This window comes from Antechinus flavipes, chromosome 4, assembly GCF_016432865.1.
Source record: "Antechinus flavipes isolate AdamAnt ecotype Samford, QLD, Australia chromosome 4, AdamAnt_v2, whole genome shotgun sequence".
NCBI lineage: Eukaryota > Metazoa > Chordata > Mammalia > Dasyuromorphia > Dasyuridae > Antechinus > Antechinus flavipes.
In genome coordinates, this window is record NC_067401.1 from 171650270 (window position 1) to 171674652 (window position 24383).

The 24383-nt window shown below is 34.8% G+C and overlaps 1 protein-coding gene across 14 annotated transcripts in view; it reads right to left on the reverse strand.

The window, feature by feature from the left end:
• TNRC6C (trinucleotide repeat containing adaptor 6C) overlaps nucleotides 1-24383 on the reverse strand; it is a 281153-nt gene that overhangs the window by 122714 nt on the left and 134056 nt on the right. Inside the window, exon 2 of one of the 14 annotated variants that reach the window (XM_051995515.1) lies at nucleotides 3335-3439. The exons of the other annotated variants lie outside the window; for them this stretch is intronic. The gene's annotated coding sequence lies outside the window, so the exon portion shown is untranslated. The remainder of the gene's footprint in view (nucleotides 1-3334; nucleotides 3440-24383) is intronic. 14 annotated transcript variants of the gene reach the window in all.

A 24383-nucleotide genomic window follows, 5' to 3' on the forward strand; every position in this document is an offset into this window, starting at 1 on the left:
CTCTCTCACGTTTTAGTCTCTTTGTGGAATCACAGAAGCAATTGAGCTATAGTGTAAAAGAGACTAGATTTGGTATTATAAGACCTGTGTTCAAATCCCAGTTCTATCTATCTGTGTGATATTGGGCAAATCATTTAATTTCCCCAAGACCTAGTTTTTTCATCTGTAAAATTGGAATAATCAATTTAAAAGCATTTATGTTCCTACATAATTCTGCCAATTCTATCAGAAGTTGGAGAAACAAAGGGAAAAAAATCAAATGACTCTTGTTCTCAAGGATGTTTATTAAAAGTAACGACATGTGCTTATAATACAAAATAAATAAGGAAAGAGCCCTTTTAACTGAAGAGGACGGCACGATCAGAAATGGTCTTTCTAAAAGTTAAATGCTGCTTAACCTGATGTTTCAAAAAAACAAGGGACATTAAAAAGGCAAACACGGGGAAGGAGTACATTCTAGATATGGATGACAGACAGTGAGAAGATTAAGAAATTCAGTCCAGCTGGATCAGAGTAGTGGAAGAAAAGCAATGTATAACTAAGCTAGAAAGGCATGTTGGGGCTTTCCAGTCACAGAGGCTGAGTAGAAGACAGAATATAAGAATATATGTAAAAAGTTTTATAAGTCATAAAGCATTATGCAAATACAAGTTGCTACTATTAACAAACCAGCTCCCTCAACTATTTTTATATGATTTACCAAACCCTTACCATCCTTAGTAACTTTCTCCTGATGCTTTCTAGTTAGCCAATATGGTGATTAAATCTCAGAACTGGATGTAATAAAGATGAAATTAAAATCAAGCATCCCTTGGTTCCTTGTCTATTTTTTTTCCATTAAACTGTGATGAGCAACCTCTTATTAAAAAATTTCTCTGTATTTAAAAATTCCTACATACTATCAAATAATCTCTATAGTGAAGAAGCTATTAATTTATTCACTCAATGGCCTAAAATATTTTTGTCAAATTGATAAGATTGCTTTACATATTATTATTTCAATTTAATAAAAATTTTAACGAATCTTAAAATCTGGATAAAATTATTTATGTATACCAATAATCAATAGTTTTGCTCATCAGCTCCTGAAAATAACATTGTTTGTTAACTATCACCATAAAATCAATAAAGATATTTCAGCAAAATGGCGCCTAAACATTCTGATAATACCTTATTAAATTTTGCTAATGTCTGAAAAACTAGCGACAGTAGGATTTAAAAATATTCAAATAATGAGAGAAATAATCTAATTCAGGATTTTGCAAAATAGATAAGTTCTCAGTACCTCTGAAACACATAATAAGCTTACCAAACATTTATTTTCACATTCTATACCATTTCTCCCTCCATGCTGTAAACAAACAGAATTTACTAGTTGCAGATAAACTGGGGGATAGCCTATAAAGAAAATGGAGGATTTGTTTTTTTTTTTTGTTCTAATTCCACCTTGCATTTCCTGTCCCTGTTACATGTTTCTAAGAGATATAGGAAGATGATCGTCAGTAAGCAGAAAATTTTTAAAATTATGTTGGAAATCAAGAAATAAAAACATGTAGCATCTTTTTATGCATGTGTCTCAAATTAGATATAAATATAATTGCTGGATTATTTCTTACACCCAGATTTTTCTACGTGCCAAACATAGTGAAAAACATAATGAAGATACAAATTGTATTGAACTTAATAGGGAAGCAATATTAAAGAATAATAAATTCCATAAATATTAAACCTGAAAAGACAATTTAATTCAGTTGAAATCAAATAACTATTTGGAGCGAGGAAATATATGCTATTCACATCTTGGAACAAAAAAATTAAGGTGAGTTAAATATTTGTAATATAAATAAGAGTTTTGATGGTAAAGTATATTAAATAAGTTAATGTAATTAAATACTTGAGGGGGGGGGGAATGGATGCATATATAGCTTAGGAGTACAGAGGTAAAAAATATGATCATAATACTTTGCAAAAATTTCTTTTGAGTGTGACCATGACAGAAAAAACTGTTAAAGCAAACTTAATTACTTGACATCTAATATCCAAATGAACAGAAAAATTTATTAGGTTCACAAATATTTTAGAAGTATTCTTGATTAATTAAGATTCACTGCAGAGGATTACCCCAAATAATGGAGATGACTTTTTTTTGCTGTTGTTATTTTATTATTCCATAGATATCTTTAACATTCAAGCTATCATCCATTGTCTGTTGCTTTCAATGCATTATTATACCATCTGAATTTCTGATAATATATTTTCTGGATAATATTTTTTATACTTTTTTTTTTTTTGGCAAAAATCATCGCTTGTAATATGCTGAAGTCTATTTAAATCTGAATATTTTTCCACCATAATCTTCACAGAGAAGCAAATAAGAATGTTATAACTGACATTTCACAAATCCTACCACACATGTTTTTCTGCAACCATGAGCAAATCACTTAGCCTCAGTTTTTCATCTGTAAAATGGAAGAGAATATTACTTGTATTGTCTACTACACAGAGTTGTTGCAAAGAAAATATCTTTAATTGCAACATATATACATAAATAGTTGTGATGATCTACAAACATGTACATTCTAATTCTCTCAGAAAATTATATATACAACTAATTATTATTAATTTTTTATAGCCACAGGCATTTTGGCACTTATGATATTCAACTGAATATTCAAATCCACAATAATTTTCCATAAAGGTAACAAAAGTTTTTCGCAACTGTCTCCAAACATTTTAGAGTAAACAGTAAATTATTCAGGCATGGAAGATGTAAACTTTATTTATATTATTCTTGGTTGAATTTATGCTATATAACTTTTTCAAGCCATAAAAAAGGAAGTTGCATTTCCCCTAAAGTTTTATTAAACATAACCTTTCCTGGAAGTGCCCTAATTTCATCTAAGGTTATTAGATCACTTTAGAACTAAGATTTTCTTCTAAAGAATATCATTCCAATGATACTATGCAACTAATAGTTTGTGCCCTTTAAGCACACCAAAACCTAGATAAGGAGGATCCATAAACAAAAAATAGCTTCAAGAGATAATCCTTTCTGGTCACATGACAACTCCGAATTTCATTCATCTCACTAGAAATAGTCTACTGCCAGTTTCTTAGGGATAAGCCCATCATCTGTCCCTTGTTTGGTTAATCCATTCTTTACTGTCTTAAATCATAAGCTTCAACAGCTAGAAAAATCAGATATAAAAGTGTAATTGTATTTTATACGATCAACTTTAAAATGTAATAATAATACCATGCTTCAAATTCAATTCACAATAAATATAAATTTCTGTACAACTGAAAGATATTCAAGTTCTAGCTGATGGCTTACCTACTTCAAGCAATAGCTGACACAAAATTTCAGTGCAACTTTCTGGACAGTACCTTGAAATTCACATTAAAATAATTTGACCTGAATACGAATTCATCTGTTGACCTGCAATGTGTAAAATAAAGTTTAGAGAACACTTTCAGTTCTGGAAAACCAATTTAAAAATATAACAATATATTAAATGAACAAATTATAAAGTGATAACAAAATGTAATAGCTAATTTAGCCATTTTTTTTTCTAAGAAGCTCTACTTTACAAAATAGAAGTGAGTCCACATTAGTTATGCAGATTTTAGGATCACAGATTTTTAGAAGGGACATCAGAAGATCTAACTCTTTCATTTTACAGATCCATTACTCAACAAATATTTATTAAGTACCCGTTATGTGCCAGGCACTGTGCTAGGCACTACGGATACAACCACACACTCATGCACACATACACACTCACAGAAACAGTCCTTGTTCTCAAGAAGCTTATATTCAATCAAATGACACATATAGATATATAAGGATAAATAGAATAAGACAAAATAAATACAAATTATTTACGTACAAGGCATGGAATTCACTAGCATTTGAGTGAGGTAGGAAATCAGGAAAGATATGTATTAGAATGTGGTGCCTGAGATGGGTTTTAAAGGAGGTGATAGATTCTACGTAATCCAGCCTAAGCATGGTACACAACAGTGCTAAGAACATGACAAGAGAGTTGTACAAAGAAACTGAGGATCAGAGAAAGGGTCAGCTGGGCTAGAATCACAGACTACATGAAGGATATTAGTGTATAATGAAGCTGGAAGGATAAGTTGGGGCCAATTTGTAAAATGGCTTTGAATGCCAAATAATAAGGTTTATATTTTATTCTAAATAGGAAGCTAGTAGACTGTATTTAGTAGGGGGAGTGGCAAAACTATGATTAAGGAAAATCACTTTGCAAGTGATAGAGTGAGTCGAGGATGGAGTAATGAGGAGACATGAAACAGGGAGACCAATGAAAAGGCCACTGCAATAGTTCAGTGGAGATGTGTAAGGGCCAGAACTTAGATGGTGGCTATAGGAAAGGAATGAATAGATGTCAGAGATGTTGTGGGAGGTATAAGTGGCAAAAGTTAGCAACTAACTGATTACATGGTGTGGAAGTAAGGAAACATTCAACAAGTGCTTACTAAGAGTCAGGTATTTTGGTAAGACTTGGACAAATATCCTGTTTGATTCTCACAAAAATCTTGGAAGGTAGCTACTATATTATCTCTACTCTACAGTTGAGGAAACTGAGGCAGAGGCTAAGTAACTTGCCCAGAGTCATATAGCAGGTTAAATGTCTACGGCTGGATGTGAACTCAGATTTTCCTGACTACAGACCCAGTGTGCCAACCTAACTGCCTCACAAAGGTTATAAATCTGGAAAATGGTAGTGCTCTTATCAGAAACAGAGAAGTTTAGTGGGGGAAGTATGGTTGTTGGAGGAAAGATACTGAGTTCTGTTTTGACATGATGAGTTTGAACTCCAGAGATATAAAGGGTATAAGTGTAACATGAGTAAGCAGTGAGTGACAAATCTGGGATCTCAAACTCACGTGTCAAGTCCCAAATTCCACAATTCAGTGGAGATCTTGTAAGATCACCAAAAGACATTAAGTAAATATTATTTTGTAATTTTGCTTTTGGCTCTTATCTACTCAAACTACTCTGTATTCCTTAGGATCCAATCTATGGCTTAGTAAGGAAAACTTTTTGGTGCAATCAAGAGAAACTTGCCTTTTCTTATCTAAACAAGTATTTATCAAATACCTGCTATAGGTGCTTATGAAATTTAAGAACTAAACGACAGCATTTAAAGATACAAGCTATGACGATGAGACTAATTCAGTAAAAATGACAAGCAATATATGAGTGTGAAGACTAGGAAAAGGGGAGAAAGAATTATAGTTTGGGGTAAAAGTGAAGGAAAGAATAATTATGGCACTGGTCCTGCAACAGTGAAGAGATTATTTATTTGACTCTAATAAGTATTTTTAGGAGCAGAAAGTTTAGATAGGTAGACTAGAATCAGAATATAGATGGCTTCAAAAGTCTAGCAGGAATGTTACTTTTTGCCATCTTAAAAACACACACACAGATACAGACACAACCTGATAATCTTCCACATCTTTCCTAATTTCGTGTCCAAAACAGAACTCTTTTCCATAAAACCTATATTTCTTCTGATTTTCCCTATGTCCTATTAAAAAAAAAAATTAAAGATTACAACTATCAAAGCCTTTTATAACCTGGCTCCAATCTAATATAGCTTTGCAGATTTCCTACATTATTCCCTTTCACCATCTCCATGGTTCACACTATCCTCACTGTTCTTCACACACAATACGCCACTTCCTATTTCTAAATCTTTGAACAGACTATCTCCTATACCAGGAAATGCATCCTTTTCCCCTTGGTCTCAAAGACCATCTTTTGTATGAGACCTTTCTAAACTCTTCTACCTTTTAGTCCTCCCTCTTCTAATTATCTTCTATTTAGTGTATTTATTTATTTATATGTAAATGTTGTCTGTCCTGATAAAACACATGTTCTTTAATTAAGGAAATGTTTCTTTTTTGTCTTCCCAATCAAAGCATGTAGCAGAATACAATAAAGGCACTTAATAAATGTCAATTGATAGAAGACTCTCACAAAGATTTCTACATTCATTTGCCTTTATCTTTTCTTACTCATTCCTATCTTATAAGCTATTTCCACTCCAGAAGTAATAAAACCTCTCTCACAAAGATCCATTACTGACTATCTTTTCTCAGTCTCTTTCTTCCTTGATTTCTATAGAATCTGATATTCTTGGTTATTTGTAAGAAAAAACAAAAACAAAAAACAAAACCAACTTCAAACCAGAAACAAGCTTCCTAACATCTATTGTTAGAGTGAAATGAGTTATCTGAGGAACTGCTGAGATTCCCTCTTTGTTAAGTCTTTCAGCAGAGGATGGATGACTATTTTTTAGGAATGTTATGGTGGGGATTCTTTTCAGATATGGGTTGGATTGGATGGCCACCAGATGGCCTAACATTCAAATTCTAGCATGTGAATTTGAATCCCAGCTGTTATTTACAATCTATAGGTATAGGGGCAAATCCCTTAACTTCTCTGGGTTTCAGTTTTTAAGTATATAAAACAAGGGGATTGGATTAGATAACTACAAGAGCTTTTTCTAGCTCTAAATCTATGATCCTATTAGACTGGAAAGGCTGGATTTAGTAAATAGTGGTCAAAATATGGGAGAGAGTAGTAGCAAGAAGTCAGTAGAGTCCAAGGAGAAGCACTAACCCTGATATGCATTAAGTATCTTCAATAACTTTCTTTTCTGATATGTATTTTACTGAATATTTAAACAATACTCTTAACTAATCAAACTACTATGGTAGGTTTTGAGGTAGTTGACATAAAGAAGACACTGAAGTTAGAAAAACTTGGGTTCAAGTCCTACCTCTGACATATAATGGTTGTGTATTTCTGGACAAATTAACTAAACCTCTCAATGCTTTAGGCAATTTTCTAATATTATAAATTGCAAAGAAGGTATCTATTGGCACTGGTAGAGGGAATTTCTCACTCTATATGAATGAAATCACAGGTCTCATTTTTACCCCTATAGATTAGGCTAAACAATATTCAAAGATGTCTTTTTTTTTTCATTTTTGAGATAAATATGTTAAATTCAAAACAAATTATTTAAATATGATTAGAAACTATTAAACTGTATTAATATTTTTCTGAAAACTATATTTAAGGATACTAATTACTATATTTGAATAGAATCTTTGTATGGAAGTAAATGGTATTACATTCTTGAATTCTTTATATGTTATTGTTGCCATTAATATAATTTTCTTAAATTTTCTCTTCTTTCTTTATTCATTCACTAGTCTTTGATGTAAATCCCCTATATAAGGGGAATATAAATGACAAGTCAGGGATGAAAAAAGGGCTAAAGACTCCTACTGGATTTCAGGTCAGAATTTTGAAATGGCAGTTTACAAAATGATTTTATAACAATTCAAAGTTCTCCACAAAATTTAATAGCAGCCTAAAATGACAAACAAATGATATATTACATGATGTATGACATAGCTCTTTAAAATGCCGTCTAATAGGAGAATCCTGCTTCTTCCTTTAGTTACATATCTGACTTTTTACCCAGCTCAGTCCATATATTTTTTTCTCTAGGACTTTTGTCAATAGCTATCTTCCAACAATCTTAGTCATATTATGGGAAAGAGAAAAAAAAATAAGCATACACTATAATCCTTAGACATTATCTTTTTTTATAACATTACCCTTGGGGATGACACAAGCATAATTTGAACAAAAATAGGAAGAGATGCTAATTTAAAGAATCAAATTTCAATACATCTACTTTTAAAAGATGAAAAGTTCTAAAAGATAAAGTAATCCGAAAAATGAAAACTTCCAATATGAATCATTACACAGGCAATATTTTTGGATAGTTCAAATTGTCTTCAAAAACAGCTATCTTTAAAAGTGACTAAGTCTTCAGCAATCTTGACTTTTATCTTGCTACTGGATTTCAATGACTCTGGAAGAGAGAGTGAAGCTGAAGACTGCAGATTCATTCATTTCAACAACATAACCAGTTCTTGTTTAAAGTTAATTTATGAATTATGAATTCATAAATAAGGACCAATTCTGCAGACCTCTTTCTTCAAGGAGTTCCACATGGCTTCCTCCTATTACCCCCCACCTCCCTTCAGTGCCTGGGGTCTTGTGTGCACTACTGACCCTTTAGCAGATAAAGCAAGAATTGTCTGTAGTTGATTTGTACAAAATTGTATAAGGAATGTCAAAGATATCGAAGCTGAAAATACTTAAGTTTCAAATGTTTTTAAGTAGTTCATTCCTAGAAATCATTAAATCAATAAACAGTACTAAACTCTTTCTCAGTTAAAGGACTGCTTTTCAAAGAAACCCTTAGATGTAGGTTTAAGATATTTAGATAAACTTTTCATAATTTTCAAGAAAAGCATATTACTATCTGGCAGATCAGAATAGTCTTGTGTAGGAAGTTAATACTTCAACTGAGTTTTCCAGAAGTTAGAGATTCTAAAATATTGGGATCTCTACAATGTAGAATGTGTAAATGAGAAGAGAGTGTTTTATAGATATGAAAGTAGGAAAGTAGTTAAGGAATAATAAGCATTTGTATTGCAACTACCATGCACCAGACATTGTGCTAGGCACCTTTTACAACCATTATTTTGTTTGACCCTCATAACAATGACCTATAAGGCAGAAGCTATCATTTCTATTTTACAGTTGAAGAAACTGAGACAAACAGAAGTTAAGTGACTTGCCCAAGGTCACACAGTTATTACTTGTCTGAGGATGGATTTGAACTCAGGTATTCCTGAGTACAGATCCACCACTGTGCAACTAGCTGCCTCTCAAATGGGGAATAGCTGTAAAAAGTTATGGAAAATGAATATAGAACATTGTGTATAGGTAACACAAAGATGGCTGTGGTTGGAATGCAGAGTTTATGAAAAACAAAACAAAACAAAACTAGGTTGAAGCCAGACTGAAAGGCTTTAAAAGCTAAACAAAGTAGTGACTAGAGCTTTAGAAATATTGATTCGGCAGCTCTGTGAAGTATAGGTACAGCCCAACTTTGAAAAATTAATACCTCCAAATACTTGTTTGGCTTTATTTCTGTAAAAAGTAATTTGTAGCAGTATTTACATGACTCTTCTGGGTGTTTTCATAAGCAAACTTCCAAATACTTTATATATTCTGCAATTTTTCCAAATGAGATTTCTTTTTAGTCACTTCTTGGTTTTTGTTGTTGGCAATATACAGATTGAAAAAAATCTATTGCCTTAATTAAATCATAAATAGTTTCAAATACTTTAAATCACTATGGTTTCAAACTGTCAAAATGATATGACTATTTTCTTCTTTATCTAACTTATTCTCAATTTATATTTCTTGTTGCTATTTTAGCATTTTGAGAAATATATAAAACAGAGGTGACAATGGCTATTGTTACTTTAGTCTGACCATATTTGAAAGGATTACAGTATTTCTTTATTACAGATAATACATGCTCTTGTTAGATAGACACTATTTACCACAGCAAACAAAGTTTCATTCTTATGGTTTCTAGTGTTTAAAAAGAATTTCAAATTGCTTCTTTTTCCTATTTTTTGGGAAAAAAAGGTATATGATAATGAAATCAATTATTCTTTGTACATCTGATAGAATTCTCTTTTTTATCTGATCTTGGTCCCTCCCAACTCCTCTGCCCCCATTCTTTCAGAGAATTCTTTTTTTTTTTTTTTTTTTTGAGATAGGGTTACTTAAATTACTTTATTTTTTTCTTCCACTGTTATTAATTCTCCTTTTTCATCTTTGAGTATAATTTGATTTTCCTTTTTCAAATAGTATTAGCTAATGGTTGATCTGCTTTATTGGTTTTTAATCAACTAAATGAGTTTTTTGTTTTCATTTTTTCTCTTATTTTCAACATTGCTATTGTGCTGGATTTTTGATTTTTTTTTTTTTTTTTTTAGTTTTTAATTGCATGAGCAGTGATTTGTTTCTTTTTTGTTGATAAAAATCTTTAGTGTAACCTTTTTTTGATTATTTATTGTTTCTATGATTTCATTTTTTTATTTAGGATTTAATGATTTCATCTCTGTTAAAATTTAAATACTTTCTTTAAATGTCTTTAATTCAGATATATTGAGAAAACTAGATTTCTAGAAGGAAACTGGAGCTATGTTCAAAAAAATCACTAAACTATATAAATATTCTCCTGAATTCACTTCTGAATTCACATTCCAAAGATATTTTTGTTCAGTTAGTTGTGTCTGATTCTTCTTGATCCTGCTTGGAATTTTCTTGGCAAAGATACTAGAATGATTTATCATTTCCTTCTCTAGGTCATTTTAGAGATGAGAAAACGGAGGTAAATAGGATTAAGTGACTTACCCAGGATCACACAGCTAGTAAAAGTCTAGGGGAGGATGTGAACTCAAGAAGAAGAGTTTTCCTGACTCTAGGCTCAGAATTATATCCACTGTGTCACCTGCCTGTCCCCAAAATACTTAAGAGCAGCAAATAAATGGAGAATAATAGGGTATCCATCAACTATGGAATGGCTAAATAAATTATGATATATCAATATAATGGAATATTATTGTACTATAAATGACAAAAGAATGTTTCCAGAGAATCCTGAAGAGACTTCTCTATGAACTAATGCACACGTGGTGAAATAAGCAGAACTGGGAGAAAATTTATACAATGACTAAATCACTGTGGAGAATAAGAATTTCAAAGATGAGAACTCTGATTAATGCAATGATTCCAAAAGACTGATGATGAACCATACAATCCACCAGTGAAAAAGATTATAAGCTCAAGAAGCAGAATATGATATATTTTCATAAACGGACAATGCAGGAATTTGTTCTTCTTGACTACATACTTTGTTGTACAGGCTTTGTTTTTTTCTTTTTTTTCCAAAGGGAATAGGGCATACCAGGAGGATGGAAGAGGAAGAGAAGAAAGATCATCAAACATATCCTTTCTGGCTTTGTTTCTGACTTTCCAGAAACTGCCATTTTGCCTCACCTGCCATTTTACCCTGGAACTTTCCCCTTACCTTGGAATATCTTCCCCCACTATGCTGCTTCCCACCTTTCCCTCATTAGTAAATTCCTTTTGGGATCTCTATTTGGGAAAAAGTTCTAGGCTGCTCAACTTTCATTCCCCTCTTGATTCCAGGAAATTGTCCTGGAGCCTCTGGAGCCACATGAGTAAGTTTTATCTTCCAAAGGACATTTCTTCATACATCTGAAAACAGTTATCAAATCTACTTTTATTATTCAGGGTGAACATCCCCTGTCTTTCAACTCAATCTTCACATGACTTGGTTTCAGGAATACATATTCCTGTACCTTTACCTGATATATTAAAGCACTGTGATATAGTAGAAAAAGCTTTAAAAATATCACTTCTGTTATCACTGTATGATCTTGGACAAGAAACAATGTCCCTTGACCTCAATTTCCTTATACAAAAAATGAAAGTGTTGGCCTATTTCTATAGTCTATTTAGGATTCTATGCTCCAACTTGCTGTTCCAGAAAATGACCACAACATGCATCAGTTGTCACCTCATTCTGGAACTTCCATCAGCACTTGGATGTTCCACACCTGGAATATCTATTTCATCACTGTGGCTTTCTCCCGCTGGGAAAAACCTTTGCCAAGCCAGCCCCATCTTTAAATTGGTGAATTCCTCCTCTTGGGGCTTCCTTGTGGGAGAAAGGCTTAGGCCAGTAAACCTTCATTCTTCACCTTGTTCTGCTTTTTCTTTCTGGACTCTGAAACAATTCTACCATGCAGTTACATTTTCTCCAAATCTCTCTTCAGCCCTACTTTGTGTGTAGTTTCCCCAATGTCAAGAACTAACTTTTGCTTGTGCTTGTTGCCTCATTAATTATCATAGTACAGTATGAACTTCACAAATATTTTTGCCTTAGATATTTTTAGTATGAGAAAAGAAGAGAAGGAAGACTAGAAAGAAAAAATAGACAAATAGAGGTTATGAAAAGTTACATGTTTGACAATTTTCAGATGGAGAAATTAAAACCATTCCCAGTCATATGAAAAAAAAAATCTAAATCACTAGTGATCAGAGAAATGCAAATTAAAACAATCCTGAGATACCACTACATACTCTTTGGATTGGCTAAGGTGATAGGAAAAGATAATGATAAATGTTGGAGGGGTGTGGGAAAATTGAGACGCTAAATATATTGTTGGTGGAGCTGTGAACTGATCCAACCATTTTGGAAAGCAATCTGGAAATATGCCCAAAGGGCTACAAAACTGTGCATACCCTTTGACCCTGCAGTGTTTCTATTGGGCCTGTGTATCCCAAAGAGATCATAAAAGAGGGATAAGGACCTAGATGTGCAAAAATGTTTGTAGTAGTTCTTTTTGTTGTGGCAAGAAACTGGAAAATGAGTGGATGCTCATCAGTTGGAGAATAGTATATGAATGTCTGGAATATTACTGTTTTATAAGAAATGATCAGCAGGATAATTTCAGAAAGGCCTGGAGAGACTTATTTGAACTGATATTAAATGAAGTAAATAGAAGCAAGAGAACACAGTACCCAGCAACAAGATTATACAATGATCAATTCTGACAGACATGGCTCTTTTCAACAATAAGGTGATTCAAGCCAGTTCCAATGGTCTTATGATGGAGAGAGCCATCTGCACCCAAAGAAAGAACTATGGGAACTGAGTGTGGATCACAACATAACATTTTCATTCTTTTTGTTGCTATTTACTTGCATTTTGTTATCTTTTTCATTTTTTTTTCTTTTTGACCTGATTTTTCTTGTGCAGTATGATAACTATGGAAATATGTACAGAAGAACTGCACATGTTTAACATATATTGGCTTCCTTGCTGTCTAGGGAAGAGGGTGGGGGAAGGAAAGGAAAAAAAATTTGGAACACGAGGTTTTCAAGAGTGAATGTTGAAAACTATCTATGCATATATTCTGAAAATAAAGCTTCAAATAAAGGAAAGTTATGTATTTAAGTAATAAATATTTAAAAAGAAAAACTATATTGGTAAGAGAGAACAAAAATTTTATATTCAATCCTTTTCAAAATCTTATTACATATATAGAAAAGTCCTGTTTTATTTGCTACTTGTTAAGTTCAGAATTTAAAAAAAAAATCAAATAATGTTTACTGATTAAATTGTTTGCTGCACTGTAATCAGCATACAATGTTTAACATTTCTACTTTTCTGCATTTGTTTAAGGATTCTAATGCCTTAGCACATGATCAACTTTTGCAAAATTGACAACAATAGCTAAGAAACAATTTCTCTTCCCTCCCTGCCTCCTTCTCTTTCCTTTTCTATTCCCATTCACCAATCACCAGAAAGCTGTAGTTTTTCTTAAGTTCTATAAAGACTGATTCTTAAACTTTACTTATACCATTTTTGATGTTTTGATGGCAAATTACATTTTCTTTTATTTTTTTCCCCTTAATCTTTTGATTTTTTCCCTAATATTTATTGTCTCCCACAAGACTTCCCTCAATGGAATGGTAGATGAGAACAATTTGTTCCAATGACCATGAAAGTGGCTAAAACAGGTACTGCTTGGTCAGACACTGTAGATATCAAGTTGACCATTCATTACATTTTGGATTATTACCAGTAAACTCGACATTTGTTCTGCCACTGGACACTGACTCTGGAAGACAGTAATGTGATGTGGTAATGATGTAGTAAAATGCCCGATATTGATTTCATTCTGGGTGAGATTTACAAGATAGAGCTGATAATATAAAAGCTAGCTGAAATCTCCTGGGAGGTTATCCCCCAGGAAATAAAGGATGTCTCCACAGTCCATCTCTATAAAAGATAAGGAAAGAGCTTGTCTTATGACAATTATTAGGGCAGAGAGTGGAGTGGTGTCTCTTACTTAGTCATTGTTGGCAAGATTCTAGCTAGACTTCTCTTCACTAGGTTGATTCTTTACCTAGAACATGGTCATATACCCAAGAACCAATGTGGCTTCAGGAAGGGCTGAAAAACAGTCAATATGGTGTTTGTTGACCAAAAACTCCAGAAAAAATACTAAGAGCAGAACAGTGGTCTATACACAATGTTTGTTGATCTGACCATGGCCTTTGGTACTGTTAGCTGAGAGGGCTTGTGGAAGATGATGGCAAAATTTGATTGTCCAGAAAAGTTTATCAGAATTGTATGTTAGTCCCATGGTGTCATGCTTGCATGGGTTTGGACAATGTTCTCACCCTTTCCCAGTGACTAAGGGAGTGAAACAGGGATGTGTGCTTGAACCCATGCTTTTTAGCATAATGTTTTCAGGAATATTATCAGGTGCCTTCAATGAGGACAAAAAAGGCATCAAAGTCAGTTATTGCAGTAATGTCAAATTATTTAATTTGAAAAGGCTACAGTGGAGGGAGAGGTGGTATATAATTTTGTTTGCAGATGACTGTGTACTCTCAATGCATCTGAGGCTGAGATGCAATAAAGTATGGATCTGCTGCCTCTGCTAACTTTGGCTTGACAACACCAAGAAAACACAGATTGTCCTCCGTCTGGGACCTTACCATTTGTGTGTGGAACCATAGGTTACAGCTAATGGAGAAATTTTCAGTGTTGTGGATAAATTCATTTACCTTGGCAGTGTACTTTTCAGAGATGTATGTGATGAGGAGGTTAATGCATGCATTGCCAGTGCTAACTTAGTGTTTGGGAGGCTCTAAAGAAAAGAAGTATATTAAGCTGTTGACCAAACTGAAAATTGTTGGAAACATAAGAAGCTAGGCTGAGAAAACATTAGAATTCCATAAATATTATTTCCATAAATATTCCATAAATTCCATAAATATTCATAAATGTTATTTAGGCCAAACCATACCTGAAAGCATAAATCACATTTATATCATTTTTAAGTGTTTATGTAACTCTACTTCAATATTTCCAGTGAAGGGAAGTTTACTTCCTCACAAGAGGAACAGCTAAGATTTTCTTTATAATGATCCAAATTCACAAACATGTTCTTTCCATGAAATTGTCCTGGAGCCTCTGGAGCCACATGAGTAAGTTTTATCTTCCAAAGGACATTTCTTCATACATCTGAAAACAGTTATCAAATCTACTTTTATTATTCAGGGTGAACATCCCCTGTCTTTCAACTCATTCTTCACATGACTTGTTTCAGGAATACATACTCCTGTACTTTTGCCCGATATATTAAAGCACTGTGATATAGTAGAAAGAGCTTAAAAAATATCACTTCTGCTATTACTGTGTGATCTTGGACAAGAAACAATGTCCCTTGACCTCAATTTCCTTATACAAAAAATGAAAGTGTTGGCCTATTTCTATAGTCTATTTATGATTTTATGCTCCAACTTGCTGTTCCAGAAAATGACCACAATACTCCAGATTCTGTCTGATCAGTATAACACAGCAAAATTGTTAGCTCCCTCATTTTGGACATAGCTAAAAGAAAAATGAAAATATATAGAAATAAAAATCCATGGTGTCTGACTAAGCCAATTTATCATCTCATTTCCACCTAAAGGAACTACGAACTTCAACCAAACATTAAAATTAAATTAAAATTAAAATGAGATTTGAGCTGAGTATTGAAAGAATCAAGAAAAGCCGAAGGAAAGCATGTCAGGCATAGGGGACAGCTATTTAAAAAAAAAAATTCTAATGTTGGGAGATGGAACATTGTTTGGGAAGAAGAGCAAAAACGAAAGTGTTCCTGATGGTATATTATGTGGCAGGCAAGTCAGTTATAGGACTGAAAAGGTAAGAAGGCTGTGAAAGTTTTTAAAAGACCACCAGATGAATTTATATTGGATACTAAAGGATATAAGGAGCCATTGAAACTCATGAAGGAGACGGGGAATTATACACTCAGACCTCCACTTTGGACAAACACTTTGGTAAATGAATGCATGATAGTTTTGGAGTAGGAAGATATTTGAGGCAGAGACACCAATTAGAAAGTTACTATAACAGTTTGTGCAAAGGGTGATGAGAACCTGAAACAGGATGGTCATTAGTAGTTGTATGAATAGAAAGAAGAGGATTTATACAAAAGACATTATGATGGTAAAAATAACAAGATGTGGCAACAGATTTGAAATGGGGCGTGAGAAAGAAGAGCCAAGGATGACACCAAAGTTTTAAGCTTGGGACACTGGAAGGATGGTGGTGCTTTCCATAGAAATAAAAAAAAATATGGAAGATATGGTTCGGGGAGAGGGGTAGAATGAATTCTCTTTTGACCATGTAAGAGATTTCCAGGGGACATCTAGTATGGGATATCCAGAAGGCAGTTGATAATATGAAACTGAAAACCAAGAGAGAAGTACAGGGCTGAATGTATTGATTTGATAATCAACTGCATAGAGGTGCTAATAAAACTCAAGGGAGCTGATGAAAACATCAAATGAGTTAGGATAGAGGGAAAAGAGAGGGGCGGGGTTCAAAAGCATCCCTTTGAGAATAAACACATTTAGGATAGGGTGATCTGAATGAAGATGCCACAAAGGAGAATGAGGAGGAGGAGTCAGACAACTAGATAGGAAAAACAGGAAAGGGCAGCACCACAAAAACCTAAAAACCAGAAAATATATAGAAGATAACTGACGATGTCAAAGATGTAAAGTGAAATAAAAAAGGATGACAACTGAGAAAAAGACCATTAGATTTGACAATAACGAGCTCACTGGTGATCATGGAGACAAAAGTTTCAGTTAAATGATTAAATTGCAAGTGAAATGGCAGAAGGTGTAGAAGAGAAAATGAGAGGGGAAGTCAGGAATAGAATCTGTCTTAGGCAGTAAATGTGGATAGCTTTCTCAAAAAATTTAGCTGAGAAGAGGTGGAAACATATAGGATAACAACAAAGAGTCAGTGGAAAAAGGAGAGATCGAAGATTATGGAGAGCATGAAGACAATAGAGGGGACACTCTACTGAAGAAGATGTAATAACATGTAATCAAGGGTACATATAGAGGGAGTTGTTTGAGCACCTGTTCATAGGAAAAAGACAAAGGAGGAGAGGATGGAAGGAAATGTGTAAGAAATGTGACATGAGAGAGAGAAAGGAACTCTTGGAGAATGGCTTCAGTTTCTTGAATGAAATATAAGACAAATTTGTCAGCTGAGGTGGAGGGGCGGTAAAAAAAAAAAAAAAGGAAAGGAGGTATCATGGGAAATTTAAGATATTAAAAGGCCTGGAAAAGCTGTAATGGTGGTGAAATGATTTGAAAAGACAAAAAGATTACTTCTTTATAGTGAGGGCCCACTTTAGAGTATAACAAAATTTATAATGGATCCAGCCAGCACATTTTGCTGAATTTCAGCAGTATGTTAATAAGAGTAAATACAGATGCTGGAAGTGAGCAAAAGTTGGGGTTAAGTTTGGATTAAATTAAGGGGTGGTAGTGAGAGAAGGGAAATTCAAATATAGAGGATGTATTGTAGATTAAAGCTGATTCATCAAGAGGAAAAGAAACAAGGAAGATAAACAGAGAAAAGAGGAGAGTCAGTGTATGGGGTTGGCCTAATAAAGAACTGATCCAAGAAAATTCTAGGGAATGAAAGAGACCAAGGGTTATCAAGAATAGAAAAGTGTATGTGTGTGTGTGTGTGTGTAGGGGGGGAGGGAGGGTGCATGGGAGAGGTAGGTGGAAGAGGGGAAGGAATATTCCAGAATAAAAGGAAAAGATATAGGGAATCATTTTGTTGACGTATTGGGATAGAATATGGAAATTTGATGGGATAGATGAAGGTACAAAAGTTATAATATGACTAATTATTTCATATTCATAGGTTGCTTAAAAAAAAAAAGTGTTAACTCTGTTAAGGAAGGAAATAGCAAATCACTCCAATGTCTTTGCTAAGAAAATCTTGTGGATAGCACTGGCATGCTGAAGTCCACAGGATCATGAAGAGCCTTGACACAACTGAACTACAATTACAACAAAAGACACATTTATGGGGCAAAAGAAAAAAAGAAAAAAAAAAACCAACAAAGGGCTAAAAGACCTAAGACATTAGAGACTTGAGGGAAGCTTAAATGGACCAGGAGAACTTATAGAATCAGGAGAAAGTAGTAAGAAGAATTGATTTTATGCACTACCAACAAATCTCCTGATTAACTATTACTGAATCAATGTCATCTGTGTGAAAGAAGAATAGAAATAAACATTTCTACGAATGGAAAATGTTGATAGAGACAATAATTATCTAATTTAGCATGTTCAGTATGATTGATCTGATCCTACAGGAGATGTTATGGGCCAGAACTTGAAACAAGGTACTCAGTGGAATTGAGGAGACAATATTTAAATCTAGTTTAGAATTGATTTAATCCTACAACAAATAATGGTTTCCCAGTGATATAATGATCGGTGTGTACTCAGTGTACAGCATATAAGCAAGAAGCTCTCAGGGTCAGGGATAGAAGCCCACTTTCGGAGGCAGAGACAGATTCATTCCATATTCTACCTTTGGGCTGGCTGGAGACATTTGGAGGGAGCTAGGGGCTGAAGCTCAAGACTTTGAAGGACACAATAAAGGGCTGGATTTTAACTCCTGGCTGCATTTGAAGTGATTATTACTCTGAACTGAAACTAAGGTTGCCTCCAGAAAACCTCCCCAAGAAACCTGCTCTCAGAGAGAACCATCATATTATAAAAAAGAAGAGAACACCACATTTTGGCACCCAAATGTGAGACTGACAGGACCCTGATCTCAGATCCTGAATCCAGTGGAAAAGTCTCCTCAACCCAGAAATTAGGGTGAATATAACAAAGAAATTTTGTTAAAAGAGTTAAAGTAGAATTTGAGCTAAGATGGAACAGATATTTAAAAAACAGCCTGCTTTTCCAGTTCAAGGAAGATGTTTAGAGAGCATTGTCAAGGTTATGAAAAGATAAGGTTTGATTATAATTTTGGAGCAGATTACTGAACTTTTAGAAACTGTAAAGCACATATGTCCTTGATTCTCTAAGGAAAAAGAATTGGATCCAAATGAGTGGAAATTAATAGGAGAGCAACTAGGTGAATACTACAATTCTAATCCAAAATCAATGGAGTGGAAATTAGTGAGAGGATCTTTGTCAATTCTGCAATAAAAATGAACCTGACTCAATTTTCAAAGACACACTTAATACATACAATTTAATACAACTGGCTATAAGAAATTATGTAAGTGTTAGAATAAAGAAAAAGAAGAAAGAGCAGGAAGGGGAAATGCCATTTAAACTAGGTGAAAAGGAGTAAGAATCAGATGAGAATGGAGTTAAGTACAATTTTGAGTGTGATACTTCACAGCAGGAGAAATTAGATCATTCCACATCTCATGACCCCCACCCCCCTCAATTAACCCATCATGGGTGGAGGGAGAAGGAGGAGGGGGAGAGGCAGAAACACAATAAGCATTTCCTGTGAAGCAGAATATTGACAAGATTATAAAAGGCATTAATTAAGACAAAAAATGAAGGAGAAGATATATCTGATTATGATCTAAGAGCTTGACTCTTCAGGTCAAAAAGGGAGAAGATACACTCCTTTTAATTTGGAAAAAATTAAGGATTTGAAAAAGGGTTACACTCTTTATGGGGCTACATCCTCTTATGTTAAAATGTTACTAGATAATTTGTCTTAGGAAATCTTAACCCCAAATGACTGGAAATCCATAGCTAGGACATATTTGGAACCTGGACAAAATTTGTTGTGGCTTTCAGAGTATCATGAATTATGTAGGATTCAAGCCCAACGCAATAGGCAAACAGGAGCTAATGTACAAATAGCTTCTGACCAACTAGCTGGTGAAGGTCAGTATGGAGAGAATTCAGAACAGATTTATTATCCCACACCAGTGTATGAGCAAATTTCTAAAGCTGCAATAAAAGCTTGGGGTTCCCTCCCAGGACAAAAAGATTGAGGGGAAGCCTTCACAAAAATAGAGGAAGGTCCCAATGAACCTTTTGCGGATTTTGTGGGACATTTGCAAACAGCTGTCATAAGAACCATTGGAGATAATGCAGCTAAGAAATAATGACCAGACATCTGGCTAAGGAAAATGCCAATGAGGTTTGCAAAAGAATTATATGAGGACTAGACAAAGATGCTCCTTTAGAGGAGATCATAAGGCGCTGTGCCACAGTGGGCACAAATGCTTATTATACCCAAACTATGATGAATATGGAAAGACAGGGTCCCTCTTGGCAAAGGAATTCTAGAGAAACTCGTAGATGTTTTCAGTGTGGAAAAGTTGGACAGTTGAGAGCTCATTGTAGAAATGGAGATAGAATGAGAAGACAGGGTGAAAGAAAACCTAAAACCCCATGTCCAAAATTCCACAGAGGCTTCCATTGGGCCTCAGAATGTAGATTGACCCAGAGAAATGAGAGGCAGGGCCCAGCTCCAAGATATCAATCAAAAGACAGGTGGGGCATGATGGTAGCTGAGGTTAAACCCAGAGAGTCTTTAGAAGGTCAGGACTCTGATGTGATCAATCAGCCTAAAAGTAATCACACGACAGAAAGAGATTACAGTTGGGGAAAATACAGGCTTTTTAACCCAACAGAGCAGTGTCTAGTGCAAGTAGCTCCAATGTAATTGCCAGATGATGATGAGAAATCCTCAAAGTGATAAATAGAAGGGAATTAGATAGGTTAACTGCCTGGGAGAGAGGGTTTGCTTGTGTTCCTATAGACAGAGAAGGAAACAAATGGAGAAGAAAATAGAGGGGTGGCAATGAGCACCTGGAGAGAGACAGAAAAGGAGAAAAACCTCAAAACAAAGGAAAAGATTTAAGAAACATCTGACACTGAAAGAGCATGGCTGACAATGAGACTGTTAAAAGAACTTTAAAATCTTCAGGAATCATTGGATTCCCTAATACAAGAAGAGACTGTTTCAATTCTTGAAAACCAGCAGGAATCATTGGATTCCTTGAGATGAAAAATTGTTGATGAGAAGCTTGCAGGAATTATTGAATTCCTGGCACATGAACTAATGGACAACGGATTCCTTTTGGACTATTTCTAGGACTTATGGGCATGTATAAATTCTCATGTTGATTCATGTTATTTGTTACATTAGTACTAGCCTGTGTTATATTGCTATGTGCTTATGTTATTATGTGTAATACCTCCCATATTTATGTATACCTGTTTCAAATGAACCTCTTCAGAAACCGACTAATCTGATTTGATTTCCCATTTCCTTTAGTGTTTTCATCTCCATTCCTGAGATGTCAGGGAGGGTGTGACCACCTTTTTTTAATGGTGTTTTCACTTCTTTTTTGAGCAGACAGGGAAGGCGTGATCACCTTCTTTTGGGGGTTCTCACCTCCTTGAGAAGTCAGGGAGGTCATGACCACCTTATGTTCTAAATTAAAAGAAAGCGGGAGATGTTGGAATCCTTACAAAGTGTTAAGTCATTAGAGTTGATAGAGACAATAATTATCTAATTTAGCATGGTTCAGTATGATTGATCTGATCCTACAAAGAGTTGTTATGGACCAGAACTTGAAACAAGGTACTATGTGGAAATCAGGAGACGTTTAAATCTAGTTTAGAATTGATTTAATTCTACAACAAATAATGGTTTCCCAGTGGTATAATGATTGGTGTGTACTCAGTGTACAGCATATAAGCAAGAAGCTCTCAGGGTCAGGAACAGAAACAACACAAGCCTACTCTCGGAGGCGGAGACAGATTCATTCTATATTCCACCTTTGTGCTGGCTGGAGACATTCGGAGGGAGCTAGGGGCTGAAGCTCAAGACTTTGAAGGATACAATAAAGGGCTGGATTTTAACTCCTGGCTGTGTTTGAAGTGATTATTACTCTGAACTGAAACTAAGGCTGCCTCCAGAAAACCTCCCCAAGAAACCTGCTCCCAGAGAGAACCATCACATTATAAAAAAGAAGAGAACACCACAGAAAAAGAGTAAAGAAAAGGCAATAAGTGCTACACTCCTACCATATCATGAATGAACAGTGAAAGGATGCTGATTCCTCTCTCAGCAAAAGAGAATCTTCAGAAAAATGGGGGTAGCAGTAACAATAAAGGTCGAGTGGGAGGAGTCTGGAAGGGTGAATGTGTTTGATGCTAATGTGGAAGGGAAAGATATTACTTCTTGCATAAAAATTCTCTTTAGTGATATGTGGCTAAAGTGGGAGGTAAGAACTTCATGGTAGGTAGTCTAGCAGTTTGTGTACCAGGAAACTACTTTCTTTGATTCCTGAGCCTCCATCTGTAGCATTACACCCTAAGAGAAGAGATGTGATACTTTCCAGGGACAGTTGGAATACATAATGGTGGGCAAGACATACATCATGACCTGGGATGGGTTAGAGATTGCTCAAATTTAGGGCAGTGTGGTGGAGCCAGGCTTCGTCATTCAAAATACCGAGTATCATGCCACATAGAATTGCAAACAGATACTGCTTTCCTTCAAAAATTATTCCTAAAAGTGAGCCAAGCAAGGAAAAAAAATTCCAAAAATATTCCATGTCCTAAAGAAAAGATGTCAATATGTCCAAAATCACTCACCTTCCCATCTCTCCAAACTCACTCCTCTTCCAAACTTCCCATAGGGATAAATACCATTGTTCCAATCACCTAGTTTTGTCATTCCATGTCATCTTTGACTCTTTATTCACTTTCATTCTTCATAGCCAATTGGTGCCAAATCTTTTTCTACATTCTCAATTCCACCTTCTATTCTTCACAACTGCCCAATTCAGACTTTCCTTTCAGTTGTAACACTCCAACAGTCTCCTTTCCTCACCTCTCCTCTCCTCTCTCTGATTCATCTTCTCTTTAGCTGCCAAAGTCATTGTCCTATGACAATAAAATCCCATGAATCTCTATTATGTTGAAAATAAATATAAGCTCTCTGCCACGTGAAGCCCTTCACATCCTGAACTTAACTTACCTTTCTCCAAAAGGTAGTCTTTTTAGTCTTCTTATATATTATTCTCCATGCACTCTACAATCAAACTGACTTTTTAAATGTTTCTCATATCATCCTCTATCTCTGTTTTTGTTTTGGTTGTATCCTATACTGAGAATGCATTTTTCCTTCATTTCTGCCACTTAGTTCAGCCAGGCTCTTTCAAGACTCAGCTCAAAAGTTACTTTCTATATGAAGCCTTTCCAGATCCCAAAGTTGCCAGTGCTTGCTTCTCCCTTATTTTGGATATGCCATTATAGACACATGCCATCTCCTTTTCTACACTGTAAACTCCTTGAGGATGGGGATTATTTCAATTTTGTCTTTGCATTTATATTGCTTGTCATAGTATCTGTCACAATGTAGATATTTAATAAACGTTTGTTAACTAGATGGGCCAAATCTACAAAGGCAACAACATGAAAACTGAATAAAAGAGCTCAAATCTGGTACCTCATGAGGGACAAAGAGAGGATAAAGAAAGAACAAATGAGTGTGTGTGTGTGTGTGTGTGTGTGTGGTGTGTGTGTGTGTGTTTTACTTTAGAAAGTAAAACAGAATTAAAAGGAAGATAAAAAATAAGCAGGCCAAAGCAAAGAAAACTTTTTTAGGAAAAGAGTATACAGCAAAAGAAAATTACTAAAAATTAGTGGTTGGAGGAAAGAAAAAATTTCAAAATACTTAAAGAAGTAGAAGAAAAATAGGGATAAAAGGTTCTTAGAGTAAGACAGTAACTTAATTAAAAAAGGAATGTAAAAATATGTGCAAAAGAAAAAAAATGGAAGAAAAATTGGGATCTGGTAATACTATGAAAGAAAGATATGCTAAGCTTTTGGATGACCCAAAGCCACAAAAAGTCTGTGAAACAGGCAACGGGATGCTAACTTAGGCCCTGTTGCTAGGCTTCTGGACACAAGAGGTATCCAGGGAGGACCACATACCTCTGTCAGGTGTCCTAAACCGAGTCTTGGGACACAGTAGATCTTCTAAACTGGGAACACATTTCTGCTTATGCCTGCTATAAGGCACATTTCCCTATAAAACACAGTAACAAGACAAATCCTGTGGTTGAATGCTGTGTTAAAATCTAGAGGGCTGGATCTTCTCATCACCTGTTTTCATCATCAGAACTCACTGAAATTCTTTCTGGACTTATTCTTCAATTGTTAACATATCATCCTCTTACTTGTTTTCTATCCCAGAGACACTGAATCCCAACTGCCAGAGAACAAATACCCTTTCTTCAACCCTAGCTGTTTCCTTCTGTCATTGCAAAACACCTCAACTCTATCCCAGTGATGTTATAGTGATGTTAAACTCCATATTTTCCTGCCCTTTCCACTAAATCTTCTCAGATTCCTGTCCGATAATCAACAAACTTCTTTTCATTCTATACAATTTCTTTTCCTGTACTATTTTTTGGCACTCACTGAGATCTAACTCTCCTGAGATGACATTATATTTTGATCC